Source organism: Tursiops truncatus, chromosome 17, assembly GCF_011762595.2.
Source record: "Tursiops truncatus isolate mTurTru1 chromosome 17, mTurTru1.mat.Y, whole genome shotgun sequence".
Lineage (NCBI taxonomy): Eukaryota > Metazoa > Chordata > Mammalia > Artiodactyla > Delphinidae > Tursiops > Tursiops truncatus.
The window spans coordinates 70,534,929-70,549,886 of record NC_047050.1 but is presented as its reverse complement, the minus strand read 5'-3'; the positions used below and the strand labels follow the sequence as shown (position 1 = coordinate 70,549,886).

Here is a 14,958-nt window from a genome sequence, read left to right as displayed (position 1 = left end):
AGAGCTCCCAGGGAACTCACTGTGCAGACACTCCAGTCATGACTGTTACTGGCTGGCCATGTTGGGAGACACAGTGCGGGTGAGAAGCAGGAATGTTCACAGACACACAATCCTGACACATAGCCCCAGATCCGGGCTCCTGGAAACTGGCGAAGGTATCAGAAGTGCTTTCATAACATGTCATAACTCTAGGAAAGAGGCCTTCTGTGCTACCTGGTAAGAAGTACATTGTAAAAATAAAGGAAGTGGGGCTAGAAAAAGCCTCCCAGGTTAACCCACCAGAGACTGGGAAAAGATGTGTCTGATGTACATCTTTTTAGATGGATAAGCTGATGATTTATGCATGTTTCACCAGAGTTGCTTAATAAGAAATTTCCATCTCACTGTACAGTCATCTAGGGGAACTGCCAAGAACGCAGGGGGGAAACCGAGAGCCGACTCTGATTCTGGGCTGCAAAGCAAAAGAGCTGGATGGTCTGGGGCCGCTCACTTGCCCCATCTGACCTCCCTTCTGCTAGGATATAATAGGATAGTCTTAACGACGGAAGCATTTTCTATTTTGCAAAGCGCTTTTCTGTACATTATCCTATTTGATCCTTGCCATAAACAACATTTCTTTACTAATTCATCCAGGAAGTCTTTATTGAGCATCTAGCATGTAACTGGTATGAGATGGGCGCTGCAGTCAGCCGGGAGCAAACCCGACGCATTCCCTCCCCACAGCAAGCTGAATCAGATCAGATCAGAAGGCAAACGCCGCCGATTATACAATCAGGAAAATCCACAGGGCGCCGGAGGCAGTTGTCCCCGTGAAGACAGCAAGAGGACCACTTTTACATTTGGATACTTGGACCCGGTTGATGTTCCGAGCCAGGCCCCCAGGTGCTGAGTCTGAGAGGTCCATGTCAGAAGGTTCCCACGGCTGGAAGACGCTGCCGCTGCAGAGAACAGAAGTTGATGTTCCTGGGAACCCTCTCTGCTCCCCTCGTCCCAAACACTAAAGCATTTTGGGGAATGCCAAGTGCGGTGGACGCCCTGACTCACATCTCAGAAAGAGCAAAGCCCACACGATGCTTCCAGGCAGGCCAGAAGGTTCACCTCCACCCCCCTCTAGAACTGAAACAAAAACCAATACGTTCAGGCAAGAGGTCTCAGGTCACGAAATACCCAAAACTTTTCTCGCAAACTCCCAGAGGGCAGGAAACTTAGCCAGGCAGCAGGGCCCGGGTGCAGCTTGGCAGGGTTCCTGCTCCTTGAAGAACTCTTGCAGATCCGCATGCTTTTTGTTTCAGCTCCCCCCCCCCCCCACCCCCGGCCCTATTCTCTTTTCCTTCCCCTTCTAGTAGGGAATTTTCTCACTCTCTCCCCTGCCCCTTTTAATCGTTAACTCTTCTGCTCTGAATATCTTTTTCTCCTTCAACTCCCAGAAGTCTTCTGCATACCACCACCCCATTCTCTAGGGCAGGCCTCCCCCAGCTGTGGGCAGGGAACCTGGTGCCGGAGAAATCCACCATTCACACAACACACTTTTATTGAGCATTTACTATATGCTAAGTAGAGGTTTTAATGTTGGACATACATGAATTCACTTAATCATCACAGCAACCTTGTGAGATGGACAGTATTAAGCCCATTTACACAAATGAAGAAACTGAGGCACAGAGTTAGTAGGCTTAGGGATTCTGAAACTAGCCTAATTTTGTTGCAGGAAGGGGGACCCCTCGCAGGGCCCGAGAGTAGGCTCTTAGTCTAACACCCGGAAATGAACTGTCCGAGGAGACACACGTGCTGACGAAGCAAGAGACTTTATTGGGAAGGGGAACCCGGGTGGAGAGCAGGAGGGTGAGGGAACCCAGGAGGACGGCTCTGCTACATGGCTCGCAGTCTCAGGTTTTATGGTGATCGGGTTAGCTTCCGGATTGCCTCTGGCCAATCATTCTGATTCAGGGTCCTTTCTGGTGGCGTGGGCATCGCTCAGCCAAGATGGATTCCAGCGAGGAGGATTCTGGGAGGTTGGTAGGCCATGTGGACTGGCATCTCCTTTAGACCTTTCCCGGATTCCGGTTGTTGGTGGCTTGTTAGTTCTGTGATCCTTACCAGGACCTCCTGTGATAGAATAACTCATGCAAACTGTTACTGTCTTTGCCTGGCCAGGGCTGGTGCTTTCAGTCAGTGTTTCCCCCAACGATTTCACACATCCAGGGAGTGGCAGGTTTGAACCAAGAAGTCGGGTCCAGCTGGTCCTGGTCTGAAGCACACACTACACATTCCTCTGATGAAGAGCTAACGAGCTCTCTGACTCCACTGCAGAAGGCTGACCTCTCCGACTGGGGCAAGGGAAGCTGAAAGAATTAACTGACCCCGAGGCCAAGCTATGCCTTTTTCCTCTTAGCATTCCTCAGGAAAACTGTGAAAGAGGACAAACCCCAATAAGGGGATAAGAACTGTAAAACCAGATTTTTTGGTAACGCCTCTTAAATCCTGTGTCCTGCACGTACGTAGCCTTGGGACTGGCATTCTGCCATTGAGCAAGACGCCTCCAGCGCGCACACTTCCCTGTAAAGAAGGAAGGGCAAAAACCGCGCAAACCTGACCCTGAAAGGGGGCCCGGTCCTCGAAGCCCCAGCCCCAGGAACCCTTTGGGGTTGGCTCCTGCCTGGGGTCCGGCTGCCCAGAGCTTGACCTGCTCTGGATCACGCTGCAGCCTCCGCATCTGGGAGGAAAAAAACAGCGGCGGGCAGGAGGGCCAGGGCGGGGGCCGGGCCGCGGTGGCGCCTCCGCGGCTCTTATCTGGGCCCCCGCCCGAGCCTCACCGGCTCCCTAGCCTCACTCCTCCCCTCCCTCTCCCTAAATCCCACCGCGAGTCCCGCGCCCTTAGAGGAAGGGGGTGGCTTTGCCCAGCCGCCAGCAGGGGGGATCGGCCCCTTCTCGCTACCATGCACCCGACTCGGGCTCTTCAGAGCCCGTCCTCTCGCAGGGCGCCGTCACCTCCTCCGCGGGGCTGATACCCCGGCCCCCCTGGCCTCTCTTCCCCAGCCTTCCCACCCTGAAGGCGGCGGCCCCGGCGCGAAGTGTCGCCGAGACGTCCCCGCAGAGCCCCTCTCGGGGCGGCGATCCGGTCCCCGCGCCCAAGCCGACAGCAGTCCACGTGGCTCGGAGCTCTATATTCGGCTCGCAGGCAGCCCAGAGCGTGTGGAAACCCGACCGCGTCCGGGTGGAGGGAGTGACGCGAGGAGAGCGCCGGGCGGCGAGGGGCGGGCGCTGGGCGGAGGAAGGGGAGGGCCGCGCGCAGGAGAGGCGCCCGCCCGGCTCCGGCGCGCGCCCCGGCTCCTGGCCGCGGCCGGCCCCTTCCCGGCCCGCCCGCCTCCCCCTTCCGTTACACCCGGGGGAAGGTGTTCCCGAGACCGCTCCCATCCTCACCCCGCCTCCCCGCTTCCCCGGCTCCAGCCTCCGCCGGCGGAGCTCCACTATGCCAGACAGTTTCGACACTTTGCAAAGACAAAGACCAGAGGAAGGAGAACGAAGAGGAAGAGGAGGAGAGAGAGGAGAAAGGGGCGATGTGAGCTGGGAACGGGGCGAGTGTTCGGGACACCCCCTTTTGATTCTCCTCCGAATCCCCTCATCCCCCGAAGCCCAGGAAACTTTCGCGTGTCTCCGGCCGCGGTGAGTGAGCGCGCGGAGCCGGGGGTGCGCGGGGGGCTGCATCCACCGGAGTTGGGGTCCGGCAGTTTCGCTTGTGTTCTCCGAGTGGAGGGGCGATTGTCCGCACCCGGGGACAGAAGTGGTGGGGAAGGATCCAGGAGGGTGTGACAGGAGGGTGGAAGTGGGTTGAAGACCTCAGGTGCCGGGAGGGAGGAAGGCAAATGTAGGAAGACCCCTTCCTTAGCAGCGGTGTCGCCGGGGTCTTTGGGAGAGGAAGGAGGTCGCAGAAGAGGGTCGGGCTCAGGGGTTTACAGCCGTTTCAAAAGCAGCTGTTGGGTGCTCAACGGGGAGCCTACACCGGGTCTGGGGCAGCGGTCCCCGGGGTGGCCCCAGTGACATTGCACTCGGCGCCGGGCTGGCATCTCCCCGGTGGGGGCCGCCGAAAGGCGGAGTGGCCAACGGGGTCGCCCTCCGGCGCTTTAGAGCGGAACCAGGGGTGCTGGGGCGCGCGGAGGCCGCCCAGTGATCCGGTCGGGCGGCCGAGGGATGGTATCCGGATGGTGCTTCCAAATCCGCTGCGAGCAGGCGCAGATCGAGGAGGTGGCCATCGCCCCCGGGGACACCGCAGGCCCGCATTGCTCCGGATACGGTGGAGAGGTTGGCACCCGGGACAGGACGGCTGGACGTGGCGTGGTGGACAGGGTGGGCGAAGGGGAGCGTGGCGGGGGTGGTGCCCGTGGCGACTTGAAACTGGGTCCGCCCCAGTCCCGGTAGGCGCCGCAGCTGCCGCGAAATAATCTGACAAAAGTTAGCAACTTGTCTGCGTCTCGGGTGTGTGACCCGCGCGGCGTAGGGGCCGCTCCTTGGGAGAGCGCAGGAGCGGTGAGCGGTGCCACCGGGGCATAGCGCCCTGATGGGGGTACAACCTGATTCGGAATCGGGACAGGGGCGCAATTTCTAGCTCCTCCTTTCACTAAGCGAGAGTGTGTTTGAACTTGACCTTGCGGGAGGAAGCGCGGCTGAACTTGACGTGGGGATTGAGGCTGCTCCCCAGCTGGGCGCCTTCGCTGTATCCCGAGGCCTGGTCTCCTGGGAAGGGTGTTGGGATTATCTGGCCTCTGCTTTTCCGCCGGAGACCTGAGTCTCTCCTCCCTCCTACGCGAGGGTCCCAAACCGCACCTTCACGCTCGGGGCTTGGTGGGGTCGCTGGGCGAGCGGACACGTGCCCGCTCAGAAGTCTGCGAGTGGTTGGGGGCTGGGCGGGTTCTGCGTGTCCCACAGAGGGAGACAGCCTTGACCCTGAGGGCAGTGACCTCCTCACTGCGTCGTCGCCGCATCAGGCATCCGCCGGGCTTTCACGTGCCCACGTCCGGGGACCTCTCGCCTCTTCCGGCTCATCCCCCTCCCAGGTCCCACGCCACGCGGATTTGTGCAGAGATGGTTCCCCAGGGAGACAGCGAGCACCCGCTCCCGCTCTGCGGCTGTGTGCCTGTGAGCGCGTGTGTGCGTGTGCGTGTGCGTGTGTGTGTGTGTGTGTGTGTGTGTTGAGGTGGCGGGGGGCGGTACTCGCCAAAGGGGAAAATGAGGTCGGCGGGGAACGAGGTTGTACAGCCGTCGCGCCTGGCACACAGTAGGTACGTATGAAGGCTGTCTGAAAAGGCCTCGAGGGAAGGCGCTGGCAGAGGCCGGGACGTCCCTTCCCTCTTTCTCCCCACGTTTACTATTCATTTCGCATCTATCTACCCAGCCCAGCGCTTTTGGCTTCTAGACGTACCTTGCGCACCCACTACGTGCTGGGCTCAGAGATGCGCTCTTCTTAGACGCTGGGGCGAAGCCGCCAGGTTTTCTTTCCCGGGAGCTGCGGGAGAGCGTTCCCGACGTTCGGAAAAGGCAAGGTGCACTGCCCCCTGCCGACTACTCTAGAGATTGCATCTTGGTTCCGAGGCCGGAAGGGGCGCGGAGGCAAGGGTGCCTTGGGTCGCGCCCTGCACCTCCGGTTCCTACCCCCAAACACCATGGCCCGGCCTTTTTCTGAAATCCTGCGGTTAGCTGAAAAGACCGACCCGAGAGTTCACCATAACATGCCCCGATCTGGGTGCGGAGTGGGGGTAAAACGGGGTCATTGCTCTTACCTTACAAATACGTTATGCAAGATAAACATTACGTGTAATTGAGTGTGTGTGTATAAGTAGATATATATACGTATGTTCACATACTACATATGTGTATGTATATATTCACATGCCTCGATTTCAAGTTTGGGGGAAAGGAATTTCATCATAAGAAAAATTTATTTTGCTGAATACGTGACCGAATAAGTAGGGGGTCCTTTCCCGACCTTTGAACTATCCCACAGGCGTGGGAATATGCTGCCCCTGTGTTGTGCTAGGCCTGCATTTGCTGTCCAGGTCTGCGCTGGGGCAAGGCCAGGGCCTGGGCCTCAGCAGAGTCTTACCTTCACTTCCCTCCGCTGGCGGGGGGGTTAGCAGCCCCCTGGAGCACTGGGTTTAGAGAAAAAAAAAACCAGGAAGTGTTGCCAGAAGTGATGGCGGAGGAATTTCTCTAAGGGCTGAAGATTACGTTCCTGCAAGCTCTATCAGCAGCCGGAAGCTGGCTCTTAAGCAGCCGCCTGCTGACCTTAGGACTGCTTCCACTTTGGCGGTACAGGCCGGGCACGCCCCGGCTGGGCTCACCAGCACCTGAAGTCCTGAAGTCGGGGACCTGCCTAGTACCGGTCGTCAGAGCCTTCTGGTGCCCCAGCTTTGGTGGGCTGGATCCACCGGTGGGCCGAGTGGCGAGCGTTCCTCGGAGGTCCTGGGGCCTCGCGGGTGCGTGGGACTCTGCGCCAGGTGGGTGTCCCTCTCCTCTCTCCACCACCAGCCCTGGGAACCTCACCTGGAGACAAGCTGTCTGCAGCCCCGTAGGAAGGGGCCCCTTAATCTTCTGGTCAGTTAACTCTGTCTGAATCCGTTGTTGACTCAAAGGCATTATATTTGGACAGGGCTTTTGCCTTGCAGAATCGAAACCTTAACCCTCTCCTAGGTCCCCTCCCATACCACAAAAAGCAGCCAAGAAAGCAAAAAATAAAATCGACCAGTTACCTTGTCCATACACGGCTTCCCAGTGAGTTCTCCGTATGCATCTGAACACACACACCGCGGGCCGGAGGAAGAGCTGGCCTGGTCACAAAGAATTACTCTAGAATAAGGCTTCCATACACTTTGGTCAGTTATGGAACCCTGTGGAACCTCCAGCACTGCCAACCCCCTTGCAGAGCGGAGGATCTGGGCGCTCTCTTCTGCTCAGTTTGGTCCTTGGAACCCAGCCTTGGGCCCCAGCAAGACCCTGCGTTCTAGCCCCAGGGCCAGCACTCAATTATGTGACCACTTAAAACCCAGACTGTTTCAGGCTCTGGGTCTGTGTCACTCTGGGCAATGAGCGGTGTGGAGCTCTGCTGACATTACCTCGGGGGCATTAGGGCCTTTCTTTGCGAAAACAGTGCCCCCCTCCCATGTGCTTTTGCCTCCAGCTCCATCCTCAGAATGCTCCAGGCATCCCTGGCATCACAGACAACCTAGCCCACCCCATGCCAACTGTGTACCCCCTTTCACTCCTGGAGCCTTGAGAAGCCCACCCTCACTTGGCAAAGTTATTCTCCAGCGATTCGCAGCATTGGGTATGGAGACAAGGCCCAGAAGCTTCCGGCTCTGGGGTGACATCTGTAAGGACTCTCCAATGATGCATGTTGCAAATAGGGACCACAGGGACCTCTCCAGGACCTAGGTGGTTCCCACGGTAAGAGCTGAGATGTTCTTAGAAATCATTTTGTTCAACTAACTCTTTCATTTTATGCAAAAATACTGAGGCCCCGTGGAGAGGTCACGGGGACCTGCAGTGACAGAGCTGATCTAGACTGCTGGCTGGTCTCAAACTTTAAATAGATTAGCTGTCTGGGCTCCCCCTTCCCCAAGCCCACTCATTTCCATACACTTATGTCTCTTTTTCATTGTGGGAGACAAATAAATCCTTGGAGATGAAGCTAAATCCGGCCTCTGTACCCTGACACTGAATTAACTCTCGGAGACAGAGTTTTGGGTGAAGTAGAAAAGAATAGCTTTATTGCTTTGCCAGGCAAAGGGGGCCACAGCGGGCTAATGCCCTCAGAACTATGTGTCCCAACCTGGAGGGGGTAGTGAGAAGTTTTATGGTAATGGTTCAGAGAGGGCGTGATCAGCTGGTGGCCATTCTTCTGACTGGTTGGTGGGGAGGTACATGGGAGTCGGCATCATCAACCTTCTGGTTCCACCTGGTTGGATTGTTTCGGTTGAACCAACATTTATTAGGAACTTATTGTCTCCCAGGCACCATGCAAGGTGCTAGAACTATAGAGATGGAGGGACATGTGGTCAGTCCTTGTTCCCTCCATCCCCACCCCGCCAGAGGTCACGGTGTCGTGGGGAGGTGCATGGGGACATGAAGAGTTACTCTACAGTGGGGGTTTGCACTAGAGCAGAAATACGTACTGGCCGAGGCAGGGTTTCGACAGAGAAGAAAAGGGATTCCTCTACCTGGGGGACCCATGGAAAGATTCATTGAGGAGACAACCCACGGGTACCTTGGGGAATTCTTCCAGGCACAAGTCAGACTGCAGGAGAGCAAGAGTGTTTTCTTGAATGCATAGAACTGGTATCGAGTCAAAGTGGCGTGTGCCCTGTGTGCGCAAGAAAAATAAAGTAAAATGACAATAACAAGAGGTCTTTTATGCATGGTTCAGCAGAGGGGAGGGAACTGGGGATTTTAGGGGTTCGGTGCTTTGGCCCCCGGTTCCCGTGCTGATCTCCGGTTTGCTTCTGTGGGATTCATCCTTGCTACTCAGCCAGGGTGCAGGTCCCTGGACCCTGCAGTCCTCCAAGGGCTCTGGGCTTCAGAGGGATGGTGTGTAAGAATGCCAGTGGCTGCGTTGGCTTAAAAAATACAATTCGATGCTTTCTCTCTAATGCTCGGTTGGAGGAGCTGATTTGGGAGAGTGCAGTGAAATGGCACAGCGGCAGCGTGGGGGCGGAAAGCGCCCAGGTTTTCAGGATCACGCCGCCCAGGTCGAGCTGGGTGAGCTCGGGCAAGCCCTGCACCTCCGTTGGCCAAATCTGAGTTGCAGGTGGACGATTATCCCCCCAGGAAGTGGGCCACTATGAGGATGAAGCAAGGTCATGCGTGAGAGGATATTGCCTGTGGGGCTGGGCTCCCAGAGGCCCCCGGGACCCAGTTAATAACAGTCTGGTTCCAGAGGGTTCTAAGAGGAAGTGCTGCTGGCTGGAGATACTGCCTCGGGACAGAGCACGTGGGAATAGAAGAGGTGACTGGAGGTGGAACGTTTTGGGAAGCTCATGGAAGAACACTTGAAACCCGAGGCTGGCTTTAATGTTCAGTGGTGGGTAAAAAACCCACCCTGGAAGCAGCGAGGCAGAATAGCTGGGTTGGGGTAGTAGCATTCTTTTCTCATTCCTGCAGGTTGCCTAAGCGTTTAAAGTTTTCTTTTTCCCTTGGGCATGACCTGGAGGGTTCTCGGGAGCGGTGGCACCTGGGTTGGGGGAGAGGGATGCTCTGCACCTGGAGCCTGTCCTGGCTCAGGTGGCCTGGCTGGTCAGCAGGCCGTGTGGCACGTGTCAAAGTTGAAGGCACCTGGAGTGGACTCTGTAGTGTCAACCCAGGGACAAGCGTTAGAGGGACGGCCCTGGTGTCAGGATATTTCCTCCCGTTAGGGGCACCGCTGGCCCAGGGTTCAGAAGCACCCCACCCGAGTACCGACCCTATTCTACTTGCTGCCGCCCATGACCTTGGGGACATCATTTGTCGATGGAAAAAAAGGCACAACCTAGAAGTCGAGGTTGATAATTATGGGTTTTTTTGGTGGACTTTCTGAGGAATTCAAGCCGGGGAGACAGCTTCTCAGATCGCTCTGAGGGACTGCCCCAAGTAGGTCAGGGAGGAACCAGGATGTAGGGGGGTTTTTGCCACAAAGACCAGGTAGTTCGAACATCAAAAGATTACCACTAATGAGAGAAAACCAGACATCTCAAGTGAATGAATTTGGCACTTTTCTGTGTATGGGAAGATGCGTGTCTGGGCTCATTGAAATCATTCCTTTGATGTGCATCTCAGCTCTCTAGGGCAAGTATCCTGTCCTTTCCCCTCCTGAGTCCCCTCAGGATGTACCTTTAGGGGTGGCTGCAGGGTCTGAGGGTTTGTTGCCATCCTGAGCTCCCTCAGGGGTGACTGGAGTGTCTTGACGGCTGCAGCATCCTTTATTTGCTGATACGGCAGCAGCATTTTTCATCCACACACTTAAGCTCTGAATCTCCATTTCCTCAAGTAGTAGAGGGTGATATAAATCCCCCAAGACAGGATGAGGCCGATGAACAGGCCTTCTTGATTATAAATGGAGTAACATCTACTTCTTATTAAATGTTCAGTGTGTGCCCAGCGCAGTGGCAAGTCTTCTAAACTTCAGATTGTTTTGTGTCCAGTAGAAAGGATGTGCACTCACACTGAGTGGAGAGTTCTAGTAAAGAGTGTTTCACAGAGCTGGGAGCAGTATTTAGGGAAATCAGTAAGGGGTGTAGCAGTACCTGGGCCCAGTGACCACGCGCCACCATTCCCATCCCCCCCCAGAGGAGGCAGAGGGAGGGATGGGGGAGAGGAACCAGGAGAGCACGGCAGTAGGAGCTGATCGAAGCTTGTGGAAGAGCCTCCCCCTTCCCCCTGGCGGGGAGGGGACAGGAGGATGCACTCTGCCACCCGGCTCTGTCCTGCCTGCCCCCACAATCCCTGTGTCACCGAGAGACGAGCCCTCCCAGCAGCCAGAGGCCACGGGCCTCCTTGTTGGAGCTTCTCAAGGACATGACGGGATGAAGACGGGTCACCCCCGCACTCACAGCCGTTGGCATCTGACCCTGTTTGGACCTCCGTTCGTCTCTTCTGTGTGCTCCACTGGGATCAGGGCCCTCCGCATTTTGCAGACGTACCCAAGGTCACATGGTCTTGCCCACACCCGGATCTTCCGTGTGCCTGGAATTACCCTCCTGGGAAGTAGGTGACTCCTGGGGAAGGAATAAGCCCATATTTCCAGCTGCCTTGAAGTCCCATCACACACCTTCCTCCGCTCACCCTTTGGAGCTCCCACCACCCACCCTTCCCACCTTGAACTGTACAGGTGAGGAAGTTGAAGGTCAGTCAGGTGAGCAGGTCCACATGGGCTTAAGATACGGCCTCTGGCCATGGTGGGGCCGCCTCCCTGCATCCCGGCCCCTCGGGGTCTTGCTGTCTCTACCTCGCCCCCTTCTCCCTCCATCCACTTGGCCGAGTCTGAGAACAGGGGCAAAAAAATCCCATAAACTAAGTCTCAGCATCTCCACTGGATCCTAGAGTCAACTTAGGGAACCAAAACTTTATCATCGTAACAACGCAATACAACACAGCACAACATAACACAACACAGCAGCACATAACAACCACAGGTGCCAGTTACAGTTCATGCAAAGTAAGTGTGGATGAACCTGACCGGAAACAGACTTGGCCGAGAACTAGCTTTTAGCATTATTAGGAAGCCAGAGAGCGCCGCCCCAGGGGAGGCTTAGAGCATCAAGGTGGGGTTCTGCTGGTGAGACTCAGGTAGGCACATAACAGTGGAACCTCCAGAAGGGAGCTGTCAGCCAATAACTCAGACACTTTGCTAGATAATTTCCCTGCTATTTAATTATTTTGCCTGTCAATGATTTTCTTCCAGGGGAGGGAGTCAGCTAGTACATGGAGTTAAAAGTCATAGAACAACTGCACGAATAGAGTTTAGGAGAAAGCAAAGAGGAGAGGAGAAAGCTGCAGGCAGTCTTGGGACAGGGAAGCTTGCCTGTACATTTCTGGGGGTAAAGTGATGAACTGTCAGCAGAGAGGTTACTGTGTGTGTTCTGTCCTTGAGAAGGATTTCAAAGACTACAGTTTCACTTGTTGGATTTTCTAGAAAACCCCGAGAGTTCAACCTTGGAGCCTAGCGATAGGGGGTCTCTGGGTTCCCCTGTGCTCAGGGCCTGCCATCAGCACTTCTACCTCCACTGAGCTGAGATGTACACATTCCCTCCTCAGTTAGAGCTGATATTTCTTGAATACTAGATCCCTAGTCTTTATAACAGCCCTGTAAATCACTGTTTTGTACTTTTTTCCTAACCTATTTTACTGATGTGGAAACAGGCTCACGGAAGTGAAGCCACTTGCCCAAGGTCACATAGCTAGAAAGTGGCAGAGCCAGAATTCATGATGGTTCCGTATCTGCCCGAAGCCCAAGATCTCAGGCAGCATATGCTGTGCGATTCCCAGGATCGTCCTGTGTCTCTAGATCAGGGGAACCAGGAAGGGGGGCAGCTGCCCCGGGAGGTGCAGCTATGAAACACATCATACCAGGTATCTGTTCCCAACCGTAGCCCAAGACGTGCGCCATCCCACCCGACAGGCATGACATATGGACCCAGGTTCTGTGACATCCTTTTTGGAAGGAGGTTCTAATTTTTCTCCACGTGCTCTTTGCCGAGGCCTGGGGCTCCAGGCCTTTTCCCCGATTCACCCATTTGGGGCTGGTTGGATGGCTTTATTTAACCCTCGATAGTCTGGCTGGATTCTCAGATCTCCACAGGATCCCTGCGTTGCTGATTGCAAGCACTCATCCTTTGACTTGTCCACATAAGTTGAATTCAGAGAGCCCCACGGTGCCTGGGGATTGAGGAAGGACTGAGCAGGAAGGCTTGGTATAAAGTTTGTCATCAGGGTGTAGAAACCTACCCAGGTCCCTAGACAGGTGTCTCTTGGCAATCTGCTTCAAGCAAAATGAACAGTAAACATTGCTGTTGCAACACTGAAAACTTGCCTTTGAATAACATCTTCACAGTGGAGAGAAGTGTTTGTTGTTCCGGTTACTTGAAAACGCTGTTAATCCTACCACCTGGTGGAGAGTTTGATGGATAAAAACTGTTGCTTGGGAAACATGTTAGTTGCCACCAACAAGAATGTTTTAGTGGGGGGTATTCCTGGGTGTTTCTGAAGCGTATCCTTAAATTTTAAACTTCAGTCTTTTGGCAAAAAGGAAATTAAAATGAAAAGGAGAGATTAGAAGGTAGCGCGGCTGTGTACCACACTTGAGGGAAATTTCAAATGAAAAACACACCTTTCAGAATGGTCTGAAGAATTGGTTCCAACATAAGAGCTGCTTCTGTTTTTCTGTCTGTAACCTATGAAAGGGAAGAGACTGAGGTAAGTGAAAATCATTTGTGAACTGCAGGATTATAGAAATGAAACTGATGTCTCTACAATACCAAACATCCAAACAAGGAGAAAAAAACGTACTGGCCCTGGGGACAGTTTGGAATATCAGAATACCCCTGCATCGTTGGGAACCTGCCCCTGGGATGGAGTAAACGGGTTTTCTCTTTTTCTCTGAACATAAGCTGTAACCGTTATAGGAGAGGTTGGAAGGAAGTTGTGTGTGAGTCAGTTGAATGACAGCAAGTTACAAAGGTTGCACATTTAAAGAGCGTGAAATCAGAAGGAATTGTAAAATCCAAGCATTTGCAAAGATCCTTAGCAGCGCCCTTGTTCAGCCTTCCTCTTCTAGACTTCAGTTATTTATCGACCGAGTCATTCACTGATTCACTCAATAGAAGTACTGGCTCTACCACTTCCTTGCTGTGTGACCTTCAGTGTGTTTCATAACCTCTCTGTGCCTCCATTGCCTCATCTATAAAATATGGATAATAATAGTACCTACATCTTGGTGGGTACTAAATACTTGGAAAGTGTTTAGAACAGGGCCCTGCAGCGTGCCTACTTTAAAGTGCCTGCTGAGTACATGCTATGATCGTCATCTTTCGAGTTAGGAAATCCCTTGCTCAGCTTCCCACTGAAGTTTCCTCACTTCAACTCCACTATGTGGTTATCCCTCCTCTGCTTGAATGCTGCCAGTGATAGCCAGATCACTGCCCCACACAGTGGCCCTCTGACCTCTGGACACCTCTGTGGATTAGAAAGCTCTTCCTCATACAGAGCTTCCAACCATGGAGGACTTCCTGGAGGAGGTGGTAGGGTGGGGGTCTCCGGAGCTGTCTAAATTTAAGGCTGGGAAAGTTGGCTGGGCTTAAGAAGCTATGGTGTGGCCCCTGGACACTAATGGTAGACGAGGTCCACCTGAGACTTTGGACATGACATTTTAGCCATTCCCTGCCTTGTATTTCACTGCTAAGACAGCTCAGACGGAGGCCTGACCCGTGTGATTCCTCAGCCCGTTAGCAGGTAGAGCCAGGGTGAGAAGCCAGCCCTTCGTTCAAGGCTGCCACGGCCGACGTTCACCGCTGGCTTTTCCGCCCGACTTGGGCAGCTCAGGGTCGTCCTAGAGCTTCTGGTGCCCATGTGCACGCCAGAGCAGGGGACACGGCAGCAGGCACGGACCCGGGTGCCGGGACTCCTAGATGACCCCACTGGGCGGGCCCCCTCCTCTAGGGACCCCTGTCGTGTCTACACCTCAGCCTCCCAGACCACCCCCTGACCCCCAGTCTCCCTGACCTCCCTCTCAGCAGGTCAGGGTTGGCTTTTGTGAATTCTGCCATCCCTCTGCCCTTGTATCCTTCCTGAGTTTCTGCCCAGGAAATGCTGGACATTCTGGACTCGTGTAACCTTCTAAACAGGGCTTTTCGGTCCTTCTTGTTAACAGTATTTCGACAGTTGAGGACACTGAGGCTCATGGAAGTGGCCCCCCGGGTGGGGACCGGCCCCCTCCAGCCACCCCCGCCCTGCCAGTGTCTGACCTCACGCCACCCACGTTCCTCCCACCCTCCCTTCGCATTGTTCTGAGAATCAGATAAGAGGCTCCTTCACTAAACCCTATTTCGGGGGCTATGAATAGGACACTTAATGGTGGCACTCGGGTCACATCCACCAGGGACAGAATCTGTGTGATGCCAGCATGTCCTCCAGCCCAGGGTTTTCACGGTCAGCACAGGATTCTTCCCTCCCTCCCTGCCTTCCTTCCTTCCCTCCCTCTCACTCTCCCTTCTTTCTTTTTCTTCCTTCCTTCTTTCCCCTCATCCACAAAATCTTGTCCCAAAGTACATAGTTAAGCCTCCTTAATTAGGCCGTGGTTGCCTAGAAGACAAACACATGCGTATATCACGATTCTTCTCAGTCGTGGCAGACACGGACAGTGCCCATCAGGAGGCCCGGGGGAGGCTGCCCAGCCTGTCAGCATGTCCTTCCTCTGACGGCAAAGTCAGTGTAGCCCAC

At 54.7% G+C, this 14,958-nt stretch overlaps 1 protein-coding gene and 1 long non-coding RNA gene across 3 annotated transcripts in view; one reads left to right on the top strand and one right to left on the bottom strand.

The window, feature by feature from the left end:
- Positions 1-1,786: 1,786 nt before the first annotated feature.
- Positions 1,787-3,227, bottom strand: LOC141276952 (uncharacterized). Its single transcript, XR_012327432.1, has 2 exons — positions 3,046-3,227; positions 1,787-2,407 (listed from the first exon to the last, which is right to left on the bottom strand). It is a non-coding gene; the product is annotated as an uncharacterized lncRNA (long non-coding RNA).
- Positions 3,228-3,450: 223 nt separating this feature from the next.
- The window catches only part of ST3GAL1 (ST3 beta-galactoside alpha-2,3-sialyltransferase 1), an 87,932-nt gene continuing 76,424 nt past the window's right edge, over positions 3,451-14,958 (top strand). Inside the window, exon 1 of one of the 2 annotated variants that reach the window (XM_073794785.1) lies at positions 3,451-3,663. The gene's annotated coding sequence lies outside the window, so the exon portion shown is untranslated. The remainder of the gene's footprint in view (positions 3,664-14,958) is intronic. The other variant, XM_073794782.1, reaches the window with a different exon arrangement.